The sequence below is a fragment of the Crinia signifera genome, chromosome 19 (genome assembly GCF_055691185.1).
Source record: "Crinia signifera chromosome 19, ASM5569118v1, whole genome shotgun sequence".
NCBI lineage: Eukaryota > Metazoa > Chordata > Amphibia > Anura > Myobatrachidae > Crinia > Crinia signifera.
In genome coordinates this window covers 74,665,061-74,688,127 of record NC_139226.1, presented here as the reverse complement: position 1 = coordinate 74,688,127, position 23,067 = coordinate 74,665,061, and positions in this window count along the sequence as shown.

The window sequence follows — 23,067 nt, the reverse complement described above, 5'->3', positions numbered from 1 at the left end:
CCACCACAACAAATAAAAATAGGGAAAGTGCACGCCGATGGGCGCATGCAAAACTTTAGGAGCATGACTTTATGGGGAAGGGGCGTGGTCAGGGCCGGTGCTAGGGTGTTCGGCGCCCCCCCCCCTGCAAACTAAAAATTTGCGCCCTCAGTGCTTGCCGAATGCACACTATGAAAAAAACACATAATGGGCTTAGTAGCAGCAATACCATATCTAGACATTTTGGTGCCCTGTGTCAGAAAAGAAATTGGTGCCCCTGTCCCGCACATCCCCCTCCCATACACACACATATATACCAAAACCAGCGCATGGCAAAATTTACACCGTAAACCCTATTACACATTATGGCACACAACGTAGTGCCCATAACACATTGGGGTTTATTCTAGTTCATTCTTTCTGACAAAATCCTTCTTAGATGGACAAAACCATGTGCACTGCAGGGGGGCAGATGTAACATGTGCAGAGAGAATTAGATTTGAACGCGACCAACCCGATTTTCCCATAGAGAATAATGTTGGCGTGGAGTTGATTTTATATAGTGTGGCAAACGAAGCGAGCCACCGATTCTGAAGCGTGCCGAGCGAGGGGACGCGTATACCTGTGAAGTTATGCGCGTGCGCTCGCGTCCCGCGAGGGGACGCGTATACCTGTGAAGTTATGCGCGTGCGCTCGCCACACTATATAAAATCAACTCTACGCCGACGTGGATAGTGGGGGTATGAAAAGGTCGGTGGACGTGTACCGCCGCCCCTCGCGGGCTCGCTGCACTCACCACGCTTCGGGTTGGCGTCAATAGTGGGGTGGCGTTAACAAGGGGGGCCATTTAAACCATCGGGGGGGGGGGGTTTGCTATTAAAATGGGGGTTTTTGGGGCTTTTTACATTGAAATCAATGTAAAATCGGGTCTCAGGGACCATTTTACATTGATTCCAATGTAAAAATCGGGTCGATCGCGTCGGTCGCAACGCATGCGATTTGGTTGGCATGCGATGGACGTGATTTTTCCGACCCGATCAATACAATCAAAATCAGTGGCGCCGTGCTAGGAAACAAGTACCATAAGTACTAAGGACATATAGCTGGTTGTTTAAAGGGGGGGGGGGGGGGTAGTTTTCTCTCCTCCTCACACCAGAAAATGCAGGGACTAGGCTGGGGTAAAAGGGGCCAGAAGGGACTCTGGCTGGGAACTCTGAACTACAGGCTTGCACACGGCTGACACATGGCCAACAAGACAGTGAGGAACTAAACAGCATGGAACAGTATAACTGGCAAGGGAGTGAGTGAGCAGAGGGCTTATATAGTGAGCACAAGGAGGTGATAATCACACATTGCCTGCAGGTGAGCTCTGCAAGCAAGCAGCCTAATTAAGCCACACCTGAGTCCTAATAACACACCACTGAGTGAGCTGCAATGGCCCAGGCTGACCACTGGAGGCCACCAGCGAGTAAACACACACACACACGCTGGAATAATCCCATGCCAGGCAGAAAGATAGGAGTCATAGGTGATGACTCCTAACAGTACTCCCCCCTTGAGGAGGGGTCAAGGGACGACCCCAATACCAGGTTCTCCACTACATGGAGAATACCAAACCCTGGCATGCGGGTACTAACAAACAAAAACAGGAACAAGCTGCAGCTCCAGCTTGTAACAGTGCCCCCCTCTCAAAGGTGGCCTTTGGACACAACACGACCAGACAAGGCATGTGACAAACAGGACAAAGCAAAAAAGATCAGTGTTCATTCTTCTTTTTCTTTTTTCTAGATTTAGATGGTGTAAATAATTTAAGACCCCACACATTGTCAGAACTGATGGTACCTTCTACCAAACCGCAGCTATAGGCTCCCAAATCAGAATCAGAGTTGGAGACGAGATCTGAGGGGATAGCGAGTGCTCTTGTTTCAATGACAGATGGCATCTGAGAGAGAGAGGCATGAACTTATTGGCTATAGGCATAATTCTTATCGCATTCCTCAGGCTTTAGAATAATGTGTACCGGATTTGTCCACATATCTTAGTGTGGAAAAACCAACAATTTTGCTCCATCACTTCGTTTGGAACGAAGTGATGGAGCAAAAGACCCAGACTGAGACTGTAGGTTCTCAAAAGCCTGGTCTTCGAGCCCCTGGCTTATGTTTGACACAATGTCCTTAACTAGTGAAACCGGGGCTGCAGAGGACTCGAGAGGAACTACCCCAGTATGAACAAATCTCTTAACCACCGCATTATTGAAGAGTCCCAAGTCTTGAAGAATAGGATCATTAGACCTAATGAGTGGTCTTGCCCATTCCAAGGCCTCTCCTTTAAAGGCTGTGAGCAAGAACAAAACTTGCTGCTCTGGAGAGGGCAAAAGTGGACCTAATTGAAGACACTGATGCATTAAATTCACAAATTGCTCTGGATCTCCAGAAAAAATAATTCAACCAGGATCTTGACCAATAGCTTGGGAGCCCCCCTCAGGGACAGCTTGACTGGAATCCTTCTGCAGGGATACAGGGTTATGACAAGAATACCCCTGTGGGATAATGTATTTTGAATTACCCGAGAGGGTTATGGCTCTTAGGCCTTCTTCTGAGTCTGATGGTCTTTCTGGCCAGGCAGCACTATGGTGAGTCTCTGGCTGGGCAGCGCCAAAAAGACCAACAGGTGGTCCCTCCATGCTACCAGCATGGCTGGAGCTCTGCTCCAAGGCAGGACAATCGGAACCCCTCTTAGGGACTGGATGGGCAGAACTCTCTGCAGAAGCAGTGACCTTCAGGACCTCAGCAGAGACAACTAACTGATGCTGTGGGCCCCCACTTGGGGCTTCAAACTGAGGCTGTGGGCCCCCACTCGAGGCTTTAAACTGAGGCTGTGGGTCCCCACTCCGGGCTTCAAACTGAGGCTTCGGGCCCCCACTCGGGGCTTCAAACTGAGGCCTCCGGCCCCCACTCGGGACTTCAAACTGAGGCCACCGGCCCCCACTAGGGGCTTCAAACTGAGGCTTTGGGCCCCCACTCGGGGGTTGAAACTGAGGCTTTGGGCCCCCACTCGGGGCTGCGGCCTTTGGGCCCCCACTCAGGGCTGCGGCCTTTGGCTCACCTGGTGGATCTCGAGCATTCCAAATGCCTGGCAGGCCCCCGGCATCAGACTGGCTCGGCGGGCCCCCGGCACGAGACTCGCTCGGCGGGCCCCCGGCACCAGACTGGCTCGGCGGGCCCCCGGTACCTGAGTCACCCACGGGGACCAGGAGACTAAGTACCAGTCCGGAACCCCCAACATCGGAAGCCCCTCCGGGACCCCCAACATCGGAAGCCAGTCCGCAACACATGCCAACTGAGGCTATTACCTGGGCTTTCCCCTTAGGGATTTGCAACTCTGACTTTCTAGAGACAGAAATCCCAGCATGCGGGGAGCACCTCCTCTGCTGATTCTGGAACGCAAAATGGGGTCTCCCAGCACTAGGACCAACAATATTAGACAGAGTACTTTTACTCAGCAGAGCGCTCCTCTGCCACAGTGAAGACAGGCATAGATCTGACAACCTGCCCTGACTTGGCCAGAGTAAACACTCTGTCGCCACCACCGGTGTTGCGCAAAACACAAGCTTGTAAAAAGTGGCCTGAATCTCCACAGTATAAGCATAGATTAAAGGTTCTACGCAGCTGACGCTCCTCCAACGGAAGCTTCGGCTGTAGAACACTCCTATGCCTTACCTGACCCTCTGGGTCTGTGGACTTGCTGCCTAATAACTCCTTAGACAGGGTCTCATTAGGGGCTGAATTAACCCCAGTGACCTCTGGGAGGATCAGAAAAATTTCAGTTAGGAGTTTTTGCAGCTGCAGTAGGGACTGCTGCAAAACCTCTAACTGCCCAGGTTTAAAGGCAGTAAATGCCAAATTTAGAGCCGCTAATGAGTCTTGCATGGCCTGCATGATATAGCCGTGCAAGGTTACATTGCAAATGACTATGACACGACAAACTGTGACAAGGCAAAACTGTGACAAGGCAAAACTGCTGGACTGAGAGGACTGTACTCAGCTCCAGAGTTATTTTTGTGGCCAGTTATAATTGTAAGGGTTCTGGGAGTGTCCCCGCCAAAGCTAACTCCGTTGCCTCTCACTGGAGTCGACGGACATGTGCAGGGCTAGGCTTCGCCTGTACCCGTCCCGGCTGTAAGGGTGAATTAGGTCTGCCCAGACTCCATTACAGGCAGGTCTTATGTACAGACAACACGTCCGCCGAGGCCAGGGGAGAGCAAGGGGACAAGCTAACTAATTCCCACAAGAGATGGGGAACTCCCAGAAACCCCCAAGGGGTAACAACAGAAGGAGATAACTTCTGGTTGAACGCAACAATGCGTGACGGTGGTATATATACACAATGGCAACAATGCTCAGAAGATGGTGTCAGGCCTCGGGTCACTGGTGTACCCGGCTGTGGCAGCAGTGAGCCAGTGGAGGATGCTGGGTACTGGAATGCAGGTGGTTTGAGGTATGGAGGGTTCTTATGGCATGGGAACTGCGGACGCAGCCAGGTGGGGAATTGACGTGACTCTGATCAGAGGCGCGGAGTCTAACACCACCGACGGTCTTCACCCGGGACCCCCGCAAGGAGGTTTGGACTCCGCTGCGTTCGGTGGTGAGGTCGCGACCCTCTGACCTGAGTTCCCACACCTGACTAGCCTAGCACAGGAGATGGACTGTGAGTGTCTCTGGTCGTGGAGAATCGTAACCGATGAATGGCCTGGAAACTGCTGGAATGTCGACAGTCTGGGAACTGCTGGGTTGTCGGCAGTCTGGAAACTGCTGGGAAGTCGGCAGTCAGGGAACTGCTGGATTAGTATGAAGTGTTGACACCTGTGTCGACTTGGGAGTTGAAAGTGGGGATGGCCCTTTAAGGGCAATGCAAACTTGCTGGCAGTTGCTGGAAGATGACCTGGCAGGTGAAGGGTGTCCAGGGAGCTTTCAGGAATCAACAGCAGCTGTAGCAGATTACTCAGGAACACAGGTACTCAGGAACAAGGGAATCTGGAGCCTAGAACGCTGACTCCTGGTAGCACACAGGATTAAGACTAGTTGTTCAAGGCAGGGGTAATGGGCCAGAGGCCTTACCTATATCCCCCCAGCTGGTCTGTGATTGGCTGCAAGCTGCAGCAGCAATTAAGTCCAGGAAGTACCTGTGCACACCTTTGGTCACATGAGTCAGTGCACAGGTCAGAGCAACAAGGTCACAGGCAATCCACTGGAGGACAAAGTCATGTGACTGCAAGTGTCATGGCGGCGCCCATGCAGACTCCAGAGTTATGTCACACAGATCCTGCCATGGAGAATACCCAGGGACAGTGCAGGACAAGGACCTACGTCGCAGGATGCACCAGCGTGCGGGTAAGGAATGCGGTCGCAGATGCCAACGCACACCGCGGTTTCTGACAGTACCCTCCCCTTTAAAGGTGGGCTCCGAACACCTTTTAGCCTTGTCTGGATTCTCTTGGAGAAACTTTGCAATCAAACGGGGAGCGTGGACGTCACCATCATTAACCCAACTTCTCTCTTCAGGACCATATCCCTTCCAGTCTATCAGATACTGGATGCGACCATACCTGCGTCGAATATCTAGCACTTTGTTGACCTCAAACTCCACCCCACGGTGAGTGCGTACTTTGGGAAGTACCGGAGAAGATGACTGGAACCGATTCAACACGAGAGGTCGTAGTAATGAGATATGGAAGGAGTTGGGTATCCTGAGATAATGAGGTAACTTGAGCTTGTAAGCCACAGGATTAATCATCTGCATTACAGGATACGGACCAATGAATCTTGGGGCGAATTTCATGGACGGAACGCGCAATCTTATATTGCGGGTGGAGAGCCAGACTTTGTCACCCGGTTTAAGCTCAGGAACTTTTCTCCTTCTGCGATCCGCAAAGAATTTATACTTCTTGCATGCCTTCTTTAGGGCAAGATGTACATTCTTCCAAATTTGGGAAAAATACACATAGGCAGACTTGGCAGCAGGTACCTCCATTGGTGGTAGATCCTCAAATACTGGAGGGCGAGGATGTTGCCCAAACACTGTGAAGAAGGGAGTGTGGCCAGTGGACGTATGATATCTGAAGTTGTGCGCAAATTCTGCCCAGGGCAGCAGACCGACCCAGTCATCTTGGGAGGACGAAACATATAGGCGGAGGAAGTTCTCAAGGTCCTGGTTGACTCTCTCTGTCTGCCCGTTTGACTGGGGATGGTACGCTGATGAGAATTTGAGGTCCACCTTGAATACTTTGCATAAAGCCCTCCAGAACCTGGCGACAAATTGGACACCGCGGTCAGATACAATCTCTGTAGGAAGGCCATGAAGCTTAAAAATGTTCTGGACAAACAATTTTGCAAGTTGCGGGGCAGACGGCAGACCCTTCAGGGGAACAAAATGGGCCATTTTAGAAAAACGATCCACCACAACCCATATGGTATTGAACTCCTGGGACTTCGGCAGATCAGAGATGAAGTCCATTGAGATATGGGTCCATGGACGATTAGGAATCGAGAGTGGCACTAATGTGCCAGCTGGAGCTTGGCGGAAGACCTTGTGTTGCGCACATATAGGACAGGAAGCTACAAAGTCCTTAACATCCTTCCGAAGATGGGGCCACCAATAGGACCGGTGAATGATCTCCCAGGTTTTCAGGATGCCAGGATGACCAAAAGATTGAGATGAATGAGCCCAAGCGAGTAACTTTGGACGTAGCTCAGGTGGCACAAATATCTTCCCTCGGGGCGGCACAGGTGACAAGTCAGTAGATGCAAAGGCTGTAGGATTTATTATTGGATTGGATTCGGGTATGCCGATGTCCTCTTCTAGGGAACGGGACAAAGCATCGGCTTTGGCATTCTGGGAACCAGGACGAAACAAAATTTTGAAATTAAACCTGGAGAAGAACAAGGACCAACGAGACTGTCTGGGGTTCAAACACTGAGCGGACTGAATGTACAGAAGGTTCTTGTGGTCTGTGTAGATTGTCACTGGATGCTTTGCTCCCTCCAGAAGGTAACGCCACTCTTCTAGAGCCAATTTAATAGCCAATAGCTCCTGGTCACCGATGGCGTAATTCTTCTCTGCCGGTAGGAATTTGCGAGAGAAGAATCCACACGGATGCATTTTCCCATCATCAGCCACTTGAGAGAGTACTGCCCCCACCCCTATGTGTGAGGCATCAACCTCCAGCACAAAGGGTTTGTTCACATCAGGTTGTTGAAGGATTGGGGCAGACACAAAGGCTTGTTTCAGAAGCCGGAAGGCCAGAGAAGCCTCTTCAGACCAATTAGCCGGGTTCGCCCCTTTTCGGGTTAAAGCTGTAATCGGGGCAATGAGTGTGGAGAACCCCTTGATGAATTTCCGGTAGTAATTTGCAAATCCAATAAAGCGCTGAACAGATCTGAGGGAAGATGGCTGACTCCAGCCTGAAATTGCTTCCAGCTTATCGGGATCCATTCGAAGCTCCTTGCCGGAGATTATGTATCCCAAGAATGAGATAGACGGAACCTCGAAGGTGCATTTAGAAAGTTTGGCATACAATTTATTCTGACGGAGGCGGAGAAGGACCTCCTTCACATGATCACGGTGAGATTGCAGATCTTGGAAGAATATGAGAATATCGTCCAGGTAGACTACCAGATATTTGTATAAGACATCTCTAAATATCTCATTCACGAAATTCTGGAAAACCGCAGGAGCATTACTAAGTCCGAAGGGCATAACCAGATATTCATAGTGCCCATCTCTGGTATTGAATGCGGTCTTCCACTCATCTCCTCTTCGGATCCTGATGAGGTTGTAAGCACCCCTGAGGTCCAGTTTAGAAAAGACCTTGGCACCTCTGACTCGATCGAAGAGCTCGGTTATGAGGGGAAGTGGATAGCTGTTCTTCACCGTGATTTCATTCAACCCTCGGTAATCGATACAAAGGCGCAGGCCGCCGTCCTTCTTTTTGACAAAGAAGAACCCAGCGCCTGCTGGAGACGTGGATGGGCGTATGAACCCCTTATGGAGGTTGTCCCGAATGTACTCGGTCATGGCTTGGGTCTCGGGAATGGACAACGGGTAAGTACGACCCCTGGGAGGAGTTTTACCAGGAAGCAAGTCTATAGGACAATCCCACTTGCGATGAGGGGGCAATTGATCGGCAGCTTTCTCACTGAATACGTCCCGGAATGCTTTATATTGCTGGGGCAATTCCGGAAGCACTGAGGAACGCAGTGGAACCACCTTAGATATACAGTGGTCTTGACAGTAGCTACTCCACTCCTCAATTTGAAGCGTGACCCAGTTGATCCTTGGGTTGTGTAGGCGAAGCCATGGCATACCCAACACAATTCTGTAGGAAGTCCGGGGAACAACCAGAAGTTCCAAATGTTCTTTATGGAGAGCCCCGACCTGGATGGTTAGGGAATCAGTGCGGTGAGTAACGTCACTGCCGATAATCTTGCTTCCATCTACAGCGGTCAGATAAAGATGGGAGTCTAAAGGTACTACTGGTAACTTGTATTTCTCTACCACTTCCAGAGCGATAAAATTACCGGCTGCTCCCGAGTCTATCAGAGCGGAGAGAACCTGGGGACCGGACTGGGACTGGACGATAACGGGCAGAACTAGATCATAGACTGGAGGAGATTTTGCAATCTGACCTAACCTGACTCCTCCCGGACAGGTCAGGCCCTGGCGTTTCCCGGCCTTTCAGGACAAGACTGACGGAAATGACCGGGAGCTGCACAGTAAAGACAAAGATTGTCTTGTCGTCTCCTGGCACGCTCTTCAGGTGTCAAGCGGGATCTACCTAACTGCATAGGTTCCTCCAGAGCTGGTGACACTGGACTTGGCCGAGACGGGGACGTAGAAGTTGATGAAGCCTTGGGAGGCCCTCTTTTAAATTTTTCCAGGTTACGTTCCTGAAGACGTAGATCTATTTTAATGCATAGGGAGATCAGGTCTTCCAGCTTGTCAGGTAAGTCACGAGTTGCTAAAGCATCTTTAATGGGATCGGAGACACCCAACCAAAAGGCTGCTGATAAGGCTTCGTTGTTCCAAAGGAGTTCAGATGCCAGGGTCTGGAACTGGATGACATACTGCCCCATGGTACGGGACCCTTGTTTAATTCTGAAGATTTCTGTGGCTGCAGAAGAAGGTCGACCTGGCTCATCAAAAAATTTTCGGAAGACCGTGATGAAGCTGTTGTAATTGGCCAGAAGCGGATCTGACCTCTCCCACAAAGGTGAGACCCAATCTAGGGCTGGACCGGAGAGCAGAGAGATGACATATGCCACTTTGGTTCGGGGTGTTGGAAAATTCTGGGACAGCAACTCAAAATGGACTTCACACTGATTGATGAAACCCCGGCAATTTTTGGGGTTCCCATCATACCTTTGAGGAGTAGACAGCTGAAGACCAGAGTAGGCTGGTGGTAAGACAGAAGGCATTGCCACCACTGGAGCTGGTTGGATGAGAGACTGCTGAAGACTGTCTAGGCGGGTAGAGACTTCCTGTAGATAGGTGATTACCTGCTGCTGGGCAGCCTCCTGGATCTCCATCCGGGAAGTGACTTCTTGGAAAGCCGCTGGTCCCACATTCTGTTCACGTGCCGGGTCCATGGGCCTTGAACAAACTGTCAGGCCTCGGGTCACTGGTGTACCCGGCTGTGGCAGCAGTGAGCCAGTGGAGGATGCTGGGTACTGGAATGCAGGTGGTTTGAGGTATGGAGGGTTCTTATGGCATGGGAACTGCGGACGCAGCCAGGTGGGGAATTGACGTGACTCTGATCAGAGGCGCGGAGTCTAACACCACCGACGGTCTTCACCCGGGACCCCCGCAAGGAGGTTTGGACTCCGCTGCGTTCGGTGGTGAGGTCGCGACCTTCTGACCTGAGTTCCCACACCTGACTAGCCTAGCACAGGAGATGGACTGTGAGTGTCTCTGGTCGTGGAGAATCGTAACCGATGAATGGCCTGGAAACTGCTGGAATGTCGACAGTCTGGGAACTGCTGGGTTGTCGGCAGTCTGGGAACTGCTGGGAAGTCGGCAGTCAGGGAACTGCTGGATTAGTATGAAGTGTTGACACCTGTGTCGACTTGGGAGTTGAAAGTGGGGATGGCCCTTTAAGGGCAATGCAAACTTGCTGGCAGTTGCTGGAAGATGACCTGGCAGGTGAAGGGTGTCCAGGGAGCTTTCAGGAATCAACAGCAGCTGTAGCAGATTACTCAGGAACACAGGTACTCAGGAACAAGGGAATCTGGAGCCTAGAACGCTGACTCCTGGTAGCACACAGGATTAAGACTAGTTGTTCAAGGCAGGGGTAATGGGCCAGAGGCCTTACCTATATCCCCCCAGCTGGTCTGTGATTGGCTGCAAGCTGCAGCAGCAATTAAGTCCAGGAAGTACCTGTGCACACCTTTGGTCACATGAGTCAGTGCACAGGTCAGAGCAACAAGGTCACAGGCAATCCACTGGAGGACAAAGTCATGTGACTGCAAGTGTCATGGCGGCGCCCATGCAGACTCCAGAGTTATGTCACACAGATCCTGCCATGGAGAATACCCAGGGACAGTGCAGGACAAGGACCTGCGTCGCAGGATGCACCAGCGTGCGGGTAAGGAATGCGGTCGCAGATGCCAACGCACACCGCGGTTTCTGACAGATGGTATGAATAAACAATAATAAACAATGGCAACAATGCTCAGAAAATGGTATGCAATAATAATAATCCTCAACTGTACTATCCTGCACTGCGAGGGACAAGCCCCACAATGCAGACACCCAGGCTGGTATTAGGGAAACCAGGAGACAGGAGGAATACAATGCAAAAGTCCAATGGACACTTAGCTGCAGCAGGGCAGGATCTGGAGGATACAGGAACCAGGAACAACAAGGGATAGCTGAGCAGGGTCCACAAAGCTGGGAAAGCACAAGTAGCACACAGGACTCTGGCTGGGAGCTCTGAACTACAGGCTTGCACACGGCTGACTTAGGGCTGACAAGACAGTGAGGAACTAAACAGCATGGAACTGAACAGTATAACTAGCAAGGGAGTGAGTGAGCAGAGGGTTTATATAGTGAGCACAAGGAGGTGATAATCACACATTGCCTGCAGGTGAGCTTTGCAAGCTAGCAGCCTAATTAAGCCACACCTGAGTCCTAATAACACACCACTGAGTGAGCTGCAATGGCCCAGGCTGACCATTGGAGGCCACCAGCGAGTAAACACACACACGCTGGAATAATCCCATGCCAGGCACAAATATAGGAGTCATAGGTGATGACTCCTAACACAATGGCTGTCATTTCTGCCCTGTGGCGGCTGTCCCCCAGTTACCACAAGCATGTATTCCCCCTTGGAAATGAGCATGCATTCCCACATGGCAATGAGCATGGAAACCTTGGCAATGACCATATAGGTAAGCAGCACTTATGTAGCATAATTTTTTATAGGCATTATGGTGTTTGGCATAATACGTAATGGACATTATGGTGTGTGGCTTAACATGTAATGGGCAATATGGTGTAACTTTTTAATGCACGCCTTTGGCGCATAATGCCCCTGTTTATGAAGCATATTGTGCATTATTGCACAATCTGGTATAGTGGGTATTTTAACTCAATCCGTGTGCCATAGTGTGAATTTTGTCTCATTCCATGTGGCATAATGTGTAAGAGGCAAGTACAGTATAAGGGGGTTACTATTGTGTTGCATGATTTGTAGAGGTATATCGTGTGGTAAACTTAGGTGACCACATAAAAGGTGCTGAAATGTTGTCTAGATTGTACAGATGGAGCCGGGCTCCCTCTTGCTGGTGAATCACCAGACTGTCTCCGCTGGCGATCCGCCAGCAGGGAGGCGCTCCAACTGGCTGAGACACGCGTGTATCTCACACGCACACGCGTCTCAGTTTCCGGGCGGCGGGGCGACGGGAACCCTGTCCGTCTCCGCTTCAGGGAGACGGACAGGGTTAGGGGGGGTGCGGGGAGGTGGTGGGGACCCCAGGTGACCGCCGACAAGCCGGCGGGGACCCGCGGGAAGCGGCGGGGACCCGGGGGAAGCGCCATCGGAAGGGGACGCTCGCGTATCTCATGCGCGCGTGTCCCCTTTCGCATATCAGATGGCGGCTGGCGGGGGTTGGCGGCTGGCGATTCTGCTGCCATCCCCTGGAATGACCAGGCCGGCTCCATCTGTAAGCTTGCGAGCAGGGCCCTCCTACATTTTGACTGTCTGTAAATACCCTGTTTGTTGTATGACTGTCTCCTTTGTAAAGCGCAACGGAATATGCTGTGCTATATAAGAAACTGTTAATAAATAAATAAATAATACCAATTTTTGGCTTTCAGTATTTTTTTATGACTAGAGTGCCGCCTCACCCCGCAAGTATCTTAGGACATCGGCATCCTGTAGGTGCACCTTTGGAGGGCACCCGCCAATATATCTCCCTGCATTTTTCCTATGCCAGCCCCCTCCTTTTTACAGGCATAAATAATTAGTTGAAAGTATTTACACAAATAGAGACACACCCACGAGCAGAACACCGAACCAGAACACTGGTCACGCCCCCCACATCATTAGGTGCTGGCCACAACCCCTAATATTGGGCATAATATGCCATTGAAAATTTTCAGCTCCAGGCCCATTTAGACCTTAATCTGGCACTGCACTAGTATCACTGTGTAATAATATGCCCACACCAGTTGCCGACGTTAGTAGTTACATAGTTAGATAGTAGCTTGCGTCCATCTGGTTCAGCCTAGTTATGCTGTATATTATGTTGTTTTAATTTAAAGACTGATTATGTTACTTACTTATAACCCTGGATATTTTTAGCCAATAAATGATTGTCCAACCTTATTTTGAACATAATAAATGTGGTCGCTGATACCACCTCGACAGGAAGAGAGTTCCAGAGTTTGACAGCTCTAACCGTAAAGAAATATTTCCTGACCGCTCAAGAAAATCTTTTTTCTATACTCATGCCCCCGGGTCCTATTTTCCATTCTAGAAGAAAAAAGGGTCTTAGATAGTTCCTTGTATTGGCCCCTAATATATTTATACATGTTGAGCATGTCCCCCCTTCTAATGTAAATAGTCCCAACTTATTTAATCTTTCTTCATAGGTTAAATTCTCCAATGCTCTAACAAGCTTTGTTGCTCTTCTTTGTATTTTTTCTAATTCAGCGATGTCCTTCTTGTAGTGTGGTTGAGAAATTAGATCGAAAGACACTCCTTGTACCTAAAGGGAAAAAACACAGAAAGGCCAGATCGTTTCAAATGGTCGTTTACAACGAACTACACCACATAGCATAAAGACATAAAGAAAATATTAACAAAACATTGGAGCTTACTTAAGAAAGACCCAGTAATTAGAGGTGACATCCTAGATGCACCAAACAATATTTACAGACAGGCTCCAAATCTGAGGAAAAAACTTCCACAGTTTACGTCCCACATCTCCAAAAAAATATATCATTACCTCAAAAGGGTTTTATAGATGTGGAGATTGTGTTGGTTGTAGAAACATTCCAAATACATTCGGAATGAAAATTGCAGAATTTAAGATTAATGAACTTGGTTGTAAAATAAGAGACTTCGTCACGTGCAATTCCTCCAATGTCATATACGCCATCGAGTGCGTATGTCAAAAGTTCTACATCGGTAGGACCAGCAGAGTGTTTAAGGTGAGGTTGGGAGAGCACTTAACCCCTTCCCGACATTTGACGTATATATACGTCATGGCCGGGATGTACTTCCCGACACATGACGTATATATACGTCATGACTTTAAACTGTCCCCGCGTCTATAGACGCGGGGACAGTTTAAACATGTCTGCTGTCCCTGACAGCAGACATGTCCCTGCATGCCCAGGGGGGGCGGCGATGCCTCCCCCCCATCGGCGATCGCTGTGATTGGCTGTTCAATGTGAACAGCCAGTCGCAGCGTTTTCCTGTGTTACCGGCAAATCAGACGCTCGGTAACACAGGGATCAATCACCGCCGGGTGGGAGGGTGCGTGAGGGGGTCACCGGTGATGACCACACCTCACCCCACCTCACCCCACCTGCCCCCAAGGCTGTGATTGGTCCGTCGGACCGACGGACCAATCACAGCCATAGCGCGTGATTTAAACTAACGGGGACTGCGCTACAGACGCCATTCCGGTCTGGAATTGCGTGCAGAGCGGTCACCGGCCAATCTGTCGTGATATACATACCTGATCCTTGCCTGATACTTACCTGATCACCGCTGGTAGCGTGCTGCCAGCAGCTGGATGCTTCCTGGATCTTGTCACTTCCTGTGTGCTGCTGCTGCAGTGTCATAGAGTGAGAGATAGTGAGAGATAGTGACAGAGAGTGATAGAGAGTGATAGAGAGTGCTATATTTTGTGTCTGCTGCACCCCCTTTTGTGCTGATCAGTATATCTGTGCTGATCAGCAACTTTTTGGGGGTGCAGGGGTTATTTTTTTTATATATATACCTGTCAGTTGCACCAAAGCTTGTGCTGCCTGTGCAACTGACTGCTGCCCCCCTGCTGCCCCCCCCCCTTTTGTGCTGATCAGTATAAATTAACTGATCAGCAACTTTTTGGGGGTCCAGGTTTTTTTTTATATATATACCTGTCAGTTGCACCAAAGCTTGTGCTGCCTGTGCAACTGACTGCTGCCCCCCTGCTGCCCCCCCCCCCTTTTGTGCTGATCAGTATAAATGAACTGATCAGCAACTTTTTGGGGGTCCAGTTTTTTTTTTTATATATATACCCTGTCAGGTTGCACCCAAAGTTGTGTGCCTGCTGCCCCTCACTGCTAATCAGTGTTGCATCACTGCATCACTGATCTGCATTTTTTTTTTTTTGGAGAGTGCAGTGGGGTTTTGTTTTTACACCCACGTTGCTTTTGTGGGTGTCCTGTGGCCGCTAAGCGCTGATCAGTGACGTACATCACTGAACAGCATTTTTGGCACAGGGTTGATATAATTTTTTTTCTGCAGTTTTTTTAAATTGTTTTTTTTTTTGGAGAGTGCAGTGGGGTTTTGTTTTTACACCCACGTTGCTTTTGTGGGTGTCCTGTGGCCGCTGAGCGCTGATTAGTGACGTACATCACTGAACAGCATTTTTGGCACAGGGTTGATATAATTTTTTTTCTGCAGTTTTTTTAAATTGTTTTTTTTTTTGGAGAGTGCTGTGGTTTATTTTTTTTAAATTGTTTTCACACCCACGTTGCTTTTGTGGGTGTCCTGTGGCCGCTGAGCGCTGATCAGTGACGTACATCACTGAACAGCATTTTTGGCACAGGGTTGATATAATTTTTTTTTTTGGGATCAAATTCCTGTTGCCTTTGAGCGCTGTTCAGTGACGGACGTTACTGACCAACATCTGTGCTCAATTTTTGGCGCAGGACCTTTTTTTTTTTTTTTTTAACCCCTTCAATTTTTTTTTTTTTTTTATTGGGATCAAATTCCTGTATAAAGTATTTTTTTTCTGCACTACATACCCCCCCGTGTTGAAATAAAGTTTGTACCCCCCTACACTATACACGTGTTGAAACATTACACTTACAGAAACACAAAAATAAAAATGGCATCCCAAATGTCATCCCAAATGTCATCCCAGTCATCCAGAAGAATGTATTCAGCGGAGGAGGCATATGCCATGCTTGCCTCTGACTCTGACACAGCCAGTGATGCAAGCGGGGAATTTGAAGGATTCGTCTTAAGCTCCTCTTCCTCCTCTAGTGATGAGGGACCCCCTCAAAGACGCCCCCGTAGAGCAGCTGAGACCCCCCCCAAATGATTGATCCCGTATGGACCCCACCACCAGACAATTTAGAGCCCCAGGTGCCTGAGTTTTTGGCCATCCCAGGAATCCAATTTGATTCAACAGGTCTCAGAGAAATTGACTTTTTCAAATTATTTTTCTCTGATGATTTTATAAATTTAATGGTGGACCAAAGTAATTTATATGCCCAGCAGTTTATTGCTCAAAACCCCACGTCATCATTTGCTAGGTGGACCCCTGTAGATGCAGTAGAGATGATGACGTTTTGGGGTCTGGTGTTACATATGGGCATAGTAAAAAAGCCAGAAATTAGGCAATATTGGAGTACAGATGTTCTGTACAGCACCCCACTTTACCGTATGGCCATGACTCAGACTCGTTTTGAGATAATCCTTAAATTTTTACATTACACCGATAATGCACAGTGCCCACCCAGAGATGATCCCACCTCTGACCTACATCCCTGAAAAATTTATTTGTATCGACGAGTCCCTTATACATTTTAAAGGAAGGGTTAAATTCCGCCAGTACCTTCCCAGTAAGAGGGCAAGGTATGGCATAAAAATGTATAAACTGTGTGAAAGCACCTCAGGGTACACCCACAGGTTTAGGGTATATGAAGGGAAGGATTCAAGAATTGAACCGCCAGAATGCCCCCCCTCCCTCGTAGGTGTTAGTGGAAAAATTGTCTGGGATTTAGTGCACCCCTTCCTGGATAAAGGTTTTCACCTCTATGTGGATAACTTTTACACTAGCATCCCCCTGTTTAAGGCCCTTGGTTCAAGAGGTACAGCAGCTTGCGGTACTGTGCGCAAGAACCAAAGAGGCCTCCCAAAAACGCACATTGCCCAAGTACTGAGAAGGGGTGAAAGCAGGGGAATATGCACCGAAAATATGTTGTTGGTCAAATATAAGGACAAGAGGGATGTCCTTATACTGACAACAATTCACGGAGACAGTACCACCTCCGTCCCTGTACGAGGTACCAGTACCCACACCTCAAAACCGAATTGTATCCTAGATTACAATAAGTACATGGGCGGAGTGGATCTTTCAGATCAGGTACTGAAGCCGTACAGTGCCCTGCGGAAAACAAAAATCTGGTACAAGAAGCTGGCCGTGTATATCATCCAGATGGCACTGTATAACGCTTACGTGCTATTCCGTTCTACCAGCCAGAGGGGGACATTTATGCACTTTCAAGAGGAAGTCATAAAGGGCCTAATATTTGGGAACCAGCAGGCAGAGGGCCCCAGTACTTCTAGTACTGGCCCCTGTATTGTACAAGGGCAGCATTTTCCTAACGAAATCCCCTCCACTGCAAAAAAGGGCAGGACACAAAAAAGAGGTGCAAAGTTTGCTATAAAAAGGGAATAAGAAAGGATACTATTTTCCACTGTGAAACTTGCCCCGACAAACCCGGCATATGTATAAAGGAGTGTTTTAAAATATACCACACATCTATGGATTATTAGGTTCATCATTTCACCGTGCTTCGGGGGTCTTGCTAATGCCACATAGCACCCACCATTCATTCCACCAGAATCTGAGCTGCAAAATCCAAAAATCACTCCTTCCCTTCTGAGTCCTGCCATGCACCCAACTGGTATTTTTTGGTCACATATGAGTCATTGCCATACTCGGGAGAAATTGGGGCACAGATGTTGGGGTGCTTTTTCTCCTTCATACCTTATGAAAATGAAAAATTTTGAGCCAGAACTGCATTTTTGTGTAAAAAAATGTAATTTTTCATTTGCACAGCCCAGTTGTATCAAAATTGGTGAAACCCCTGGGGGTTTGAAATGTACACTATACCCCTAGATGAATTCCCTAAAGGGTGTAGTTTGCAAAATGGGGTCACTTGTGAGGGGGTTCCACTGTATTGGTGCTTCGGGGGTCTTGCTAATGCGACATAGCACCCACCATTCATTCCACCAGAATCTGAGCTGCAAAAATCACTCCTTCCCTTCTGAGTCCTGCCATGCACCCAACTGGTATTTTTTGGTCACATGTGAGGCATTGCCGTACTCGGGAGAAATTGGGGCACAGATTTTGGGGTGCTTTTTCTCCTTCATACCTTATGAAAATGAAAAATTTTGAGCCAGAACTGCATTTTTGTGTAAAAAAATGTAATTTTTCATTTGCACAGCCCAGTTGTATCAAAATTGGTGAAACCCCTGGGGGTTTGAAATGTAAACTATACCCCTAGATGAATTCCCTGAGGGGTGTAGTTTGCAAAATGGGGTCACTTGTGGGGGGGTTCCACTGTATTGGTGCTTGGGGGGTCTTGCTAATGCGACATAGCACCCACCAACATTCCACCAGAATCTGTGCTGCAAAATCCAAAAATCACTCCTTCCCTTCTGAGTCCTGCCATGCACCCAAATGGTATTTTTTGGTCACATGTGAGGTATTGCCGTACTCGGGAGAAATTGGGGCACAGATTTTGGGGTGCTTTGTCTCCTTCATTCCTTGTGAAAATGAAAAATTTTGAGCCAGAACTGCATTTTTGTGTAAAAAATTTAATTTTTCATTTTCACTGCCCAGTTATACCACAATTGGTGAAACCCCTGGGGGTTTGAAATGTACACTATACCCCTAGATGAATTCCCTAAAGGGTGTAGTTTGCAAAATGGGGTCACTTGTGGGGGGGTTCCACTGTATTGGTGCTTCGGGGGTCTTGCTAATGCGACATAGCACCCACCAACATTCCACCAGAATCTGAGCTGCAAAATCCAAAAATCACTCCTTCCCTTCTGAGTCCTGCCATGCACCCAAATGGTATTTTTTGGTCACATGTAAGGCATTGCCGTACTCGGGAGAAATTGGGGCACAGATTTTGGCGTGCTTTGTCTCCTTCATTCCTTGTGAAAATGAAAAATTTTGAGCCAGAACTGCATTTTTGTGTAAAAAATTTAATTTTTCATTTTCACTGCCCAGTTGTACCACAATTGGTGAAACCCCTGGGTTTTTTAAATGTACACTATACCCCTAGATGAATTCCCTGAGGGGTGTAGTTTGCAAAATGGGGTCACTTGTGGGGGGGTTCCACTGTATTGGTGCTTCGGGGGTCATGCTAATGCGACATAGCACCCACCATTCATTCCACCAGAATCTGAGCTGCAAAATCCAAAAATCACTCCTTCCCTTCTGAGTCCTGCCATGCACCCAACTGGTATTTTTTGGTCACATGTGAGGCATTGCCGTACTCGGGAGAAATTGGGGCACAGATTTTGGGGTGCTTTTTCTCCTTCATACCTTATGAAAATGAAAATTTGTTGCCAGAACTGCATTTTTGTGTAAAAAAATGTAATTTTTCATTTGCACAGCCCAGTTGTATCAAAATTGGTGAAACCCCTGGGGGTTTGAAATGTACACTATACCCCTAGATGAATTCCCTGAGGGGTGTAGTTTGCAAAATGGGGTCACTTGTGGGGGGGTTCCACTGTATTGGTGCTTCGGGGGTCTTGCTAATGCGACATAGCACCCACCAACATTCCACCAGAATCTGAGCTGCAAAATCCAAAAATCACTCCTTCCCTTCTGAGTCCTGCCATGCACCCAAATGGTATTTTTTGGTCACATGTGAGGTATTGCCGTACTCGGGAGAAATTGGGGCACAGATTTTGGGGTGCTTTGTCTCCTTCATTCCTTGTGAAAATGAAAAATTTTGAGCCAGAACTGCATTTTTGTGTAAAAAATTTAATTTTTCATTTTCACTGCCCAGTTGTACCACAATTGGTGAAACCCCTGGGGGTTTGAAATTTACACTATACCCCTAGATGAATTCCCTGAGGGGTGTAGTTTGCAAAATGGGGTCACTTGTGGGGGGTTCCTAACTTTTAGCATCTTATGGTGCCTAGAAACCTACATGGTGCCTAAAAAATAATCTCATAAAAAGGAGGCTCCAAAATCAAGTAGGTGCTCCTTCTATTATGAAGCCTGTGGTTTGGTCAACGTGCACACTAGGGCCACATATAGGATATTTATGAAAACAAAAGAATTGGGGGAATCAATTTTTAGTCACATTTCTCTAGTAAAATCTACTGTGTTCCTTAGAAAAATGTATTAAAATTGAAAATCTGCAAAAAAAATGAAATTTTGAAATTTCACCTACACTTTGTTTTAATTCCTGTGAAACACCTAAAGGGTTAACAAACTTACAAAATGCTGTTTTGAATACTGTGAGGGGTTCAGTTTTTGAAATGGCATCATTTATGGGGGTGTCTCACATACAAGTCCCTCAAAGTCACATCAGAACTGAACTGGTCCCAAAAAAAATCAGTGTTTGAAATTTTCTTGAAAATTTGAGAATTTGCTATTCATATTTTAAGCCTCCTAGTGTCCAAAAAAATTAAAAGGATGTTGAAATAATGATGGAAACATAAAGTAGACATATGGTTTATGTTAGTTATTAACTATTTTGAGTGGTATGAATATTTGTCTCACAAGCAGAAAATTTAACATTTTGAAAATTGCTAAATTTTCCATTTTTTTACGACATTTTGGTATTTTTCACAAAAAAAACAGACTGTATTGACCCAAATTTACCACTAACTTGAAGTACAATGTGTCATGAGAAACCAATCTCAAAATCACTGGGATAAGTAAAAGCAAAAAAAAGTTATCCCCACTTAAGTGATACCTGTCAGATTTGAAAAAAAGGGCTCTGTCAGGAAGGCAAAAACAGGCTGCGGCGGGAAGGGGTTAATAAGGCAGTATTTCATATAATAGGTTTCTTTCGGGATAACGACCAGCAAATGTCTCCTAAATCCTCACACTTCTGGCTCTCAAAAGTACCTCTCAGTAGAATACTGGCCTCATATATGGGCCCTATTTTCATACAAAGGTTTCTTTCTCAGAACACAGTGATCAACCACCATGGTACTTCACAATAGTGTATCAACGTTTCCTGGCCCCTTGGGGCCTATGTTCAACCAAAGGTTTCTTAAGGCTTCCTTCCCAGATAGGATAACAAATTCTTTAGAGACATCCATCCATAAAAAGAAGGTTTTAATACATAAAGTTGACAATATATCAGGTACAAAAAGATTTAAAAATCAATTCAAAATTAATAAAGAAGGAAAAATGGAGACCACAAACAGCCCAAATCGACCACCTCCACTCCGAATCCGGATAGGAATGGAAATGGCACCAGTTGGAAAAGGCAAGACTCTAAGTGTGTTATGGCTCCACCCACCGACATGTTTCGGGCAATATTAGCCCTTTCTCAAGATGTTGTATTGTCTGGTAAGGTAGTGTTAGAAATCGCATTCCGGTTGGTCAGAAATTCACACATGACCAGGTCATAAAATTGTACCACATCGTACCATATTGCAGTTTTCAGCCACGAAATTGCATCACATTAAATAGTCGAATTCTTTAAAAATAATTAGCGAATTGCAAATATGTGATAAGGTGCAATTTCAGAACCTTACTAAAAATCGCATTCTGTTAAATGTCACCCTAAATTACATAAATACGAGAGATACCAGAGGACCAGCTCGAAAGGGAAGGGAACAGGATTACCAAAGAGGGGTACAGGAAGTAAAATTCCGGACCTAACATAGGATGGGAAACATAAAGGGTGAGATTTAATAGGATGAGAGATTCAGAAAGTGAGAGATTTGGTAAGAAATCTCCAGTTTTTTTAAAGTGGCAATCGTTTACACAGCAAAATCAAACTGGTTTAGCAGTGTAAATGATTACCGCTTTAAAAAAACAGGAGATTTCTTACCAAATCTCTCACTTTCTGAATCTCTCATCCTATTAAATCTCACCCGAGGTATTTTAATGACACAAGGTAGGATGGAAGAGGAGAATGTAGTGGCGTGGCTCAAAATATTTGTCCACTGATTAGTGACAGGAATTCTGGAAATCTCAACTATTCTAGCCATACTCTATGTACAGCATGATAGTAACTTAAAAAATGTGGGAGCTGTAAACCTCTTCTTGTACGGCTGAATCAAAATATTTTGAGAGAGACAAGCTCTAAAAGTTCCCCAAACAAAACGCCCTATCAAGCCCTGTAACATTTTCAAATAAGAAGCTGGGATCAAAAAAGGGAGGGTTTGCAGAAGATACAAAACTTTTTGCAGAATATTCACTTTAATTGTGAATTTAATCAATAATCCTTCCAAGCCAAGAGAGTTGTAAAAGGGACCATTTTTGAAAGTCCACCCTAAGAGAGGGAGGAGAGGGTAAAAATTCAGTTTGAAAAGGCTACTAACGTTTTATTGGGTTGTTGGCTTGCCTATTTCATCCCATTGTACAATCTCCATTCCATGTCAATATTATTTCCTATCTAAGTTTTGAGACTGGTGTTCTGTCTCCCTAGATATTGCTGGGCTGCCATTAAAATGTGCAAATTCAGTACCGTCTAATCTAATTGTTTTAGCAAGTCAGGTTCAAGCAAGTCCAGTTCCATTCTGCGTGTCCTAGTCCAGTACCATTCTGGTGCAAGTTACTTCTGGTTCCAGTTCCATTTCCACTAATTTCAGACTTTACTTATTGCTTCAATAACGTATCAGTGGCGGCTCGTACCCTTTTGGAGGAGGGGGGCTTCCACAATGCTCCCCACACCTTTCAGTCCTGGCCGCCGGACCCCTGCATGGGGCCAGCGCATGCGCAGTTGCTTCATACAAAAAATGTGCTGGCCCAAGCCTCCATGGGCAGCCTTTGCAGCTGCCCCCGGAGGCTTAATCAGGTCCCCGGGTCCGGCGCATGTGCAGTATCGTCCGCGGGACTGCGCATGCACAGAACCCATTTTGGGGGCTGATGCGCATTTGCGCACAGAGAGACACCACGGAGGGAGGGAACACCTCCCAATGGGACTGTCTTGAGTGACTGCCAAGTTGGACTTCGAATAGGAAGTCACTGCCAGTCACATTGAAGCCAGAGCAGTGTCACAGACTGCATGTGGCTTCACTTTAGGCAGAGACAGTAGCAGATTTTACCTGGTGGGCTGCAGCCCTGCAGCCCATAGGTAAAAACTACCACTGCGTAACATACTGCAGTATTATCGACTACCATCTTGTTCAATAAAACACACCTTCAGGTTCTGCAAGAGTATTATCTAGTCAGCCAAGTCAGATCAGGCCCTTAGGCGAGACAGCAACAAAAGATCTAATGACCGGCTGCCCTCTCAGAACACCAATTATTGCAGTGAGGATAGGAGAGTTGGTATCATATCTGCATCATCAGTTGTAGATCGTTATAAATCTACCTCATAGGTCCTGATTCAGAAATGTGCTCTACACAACTGTAATATTGATGCAGTTGAGAG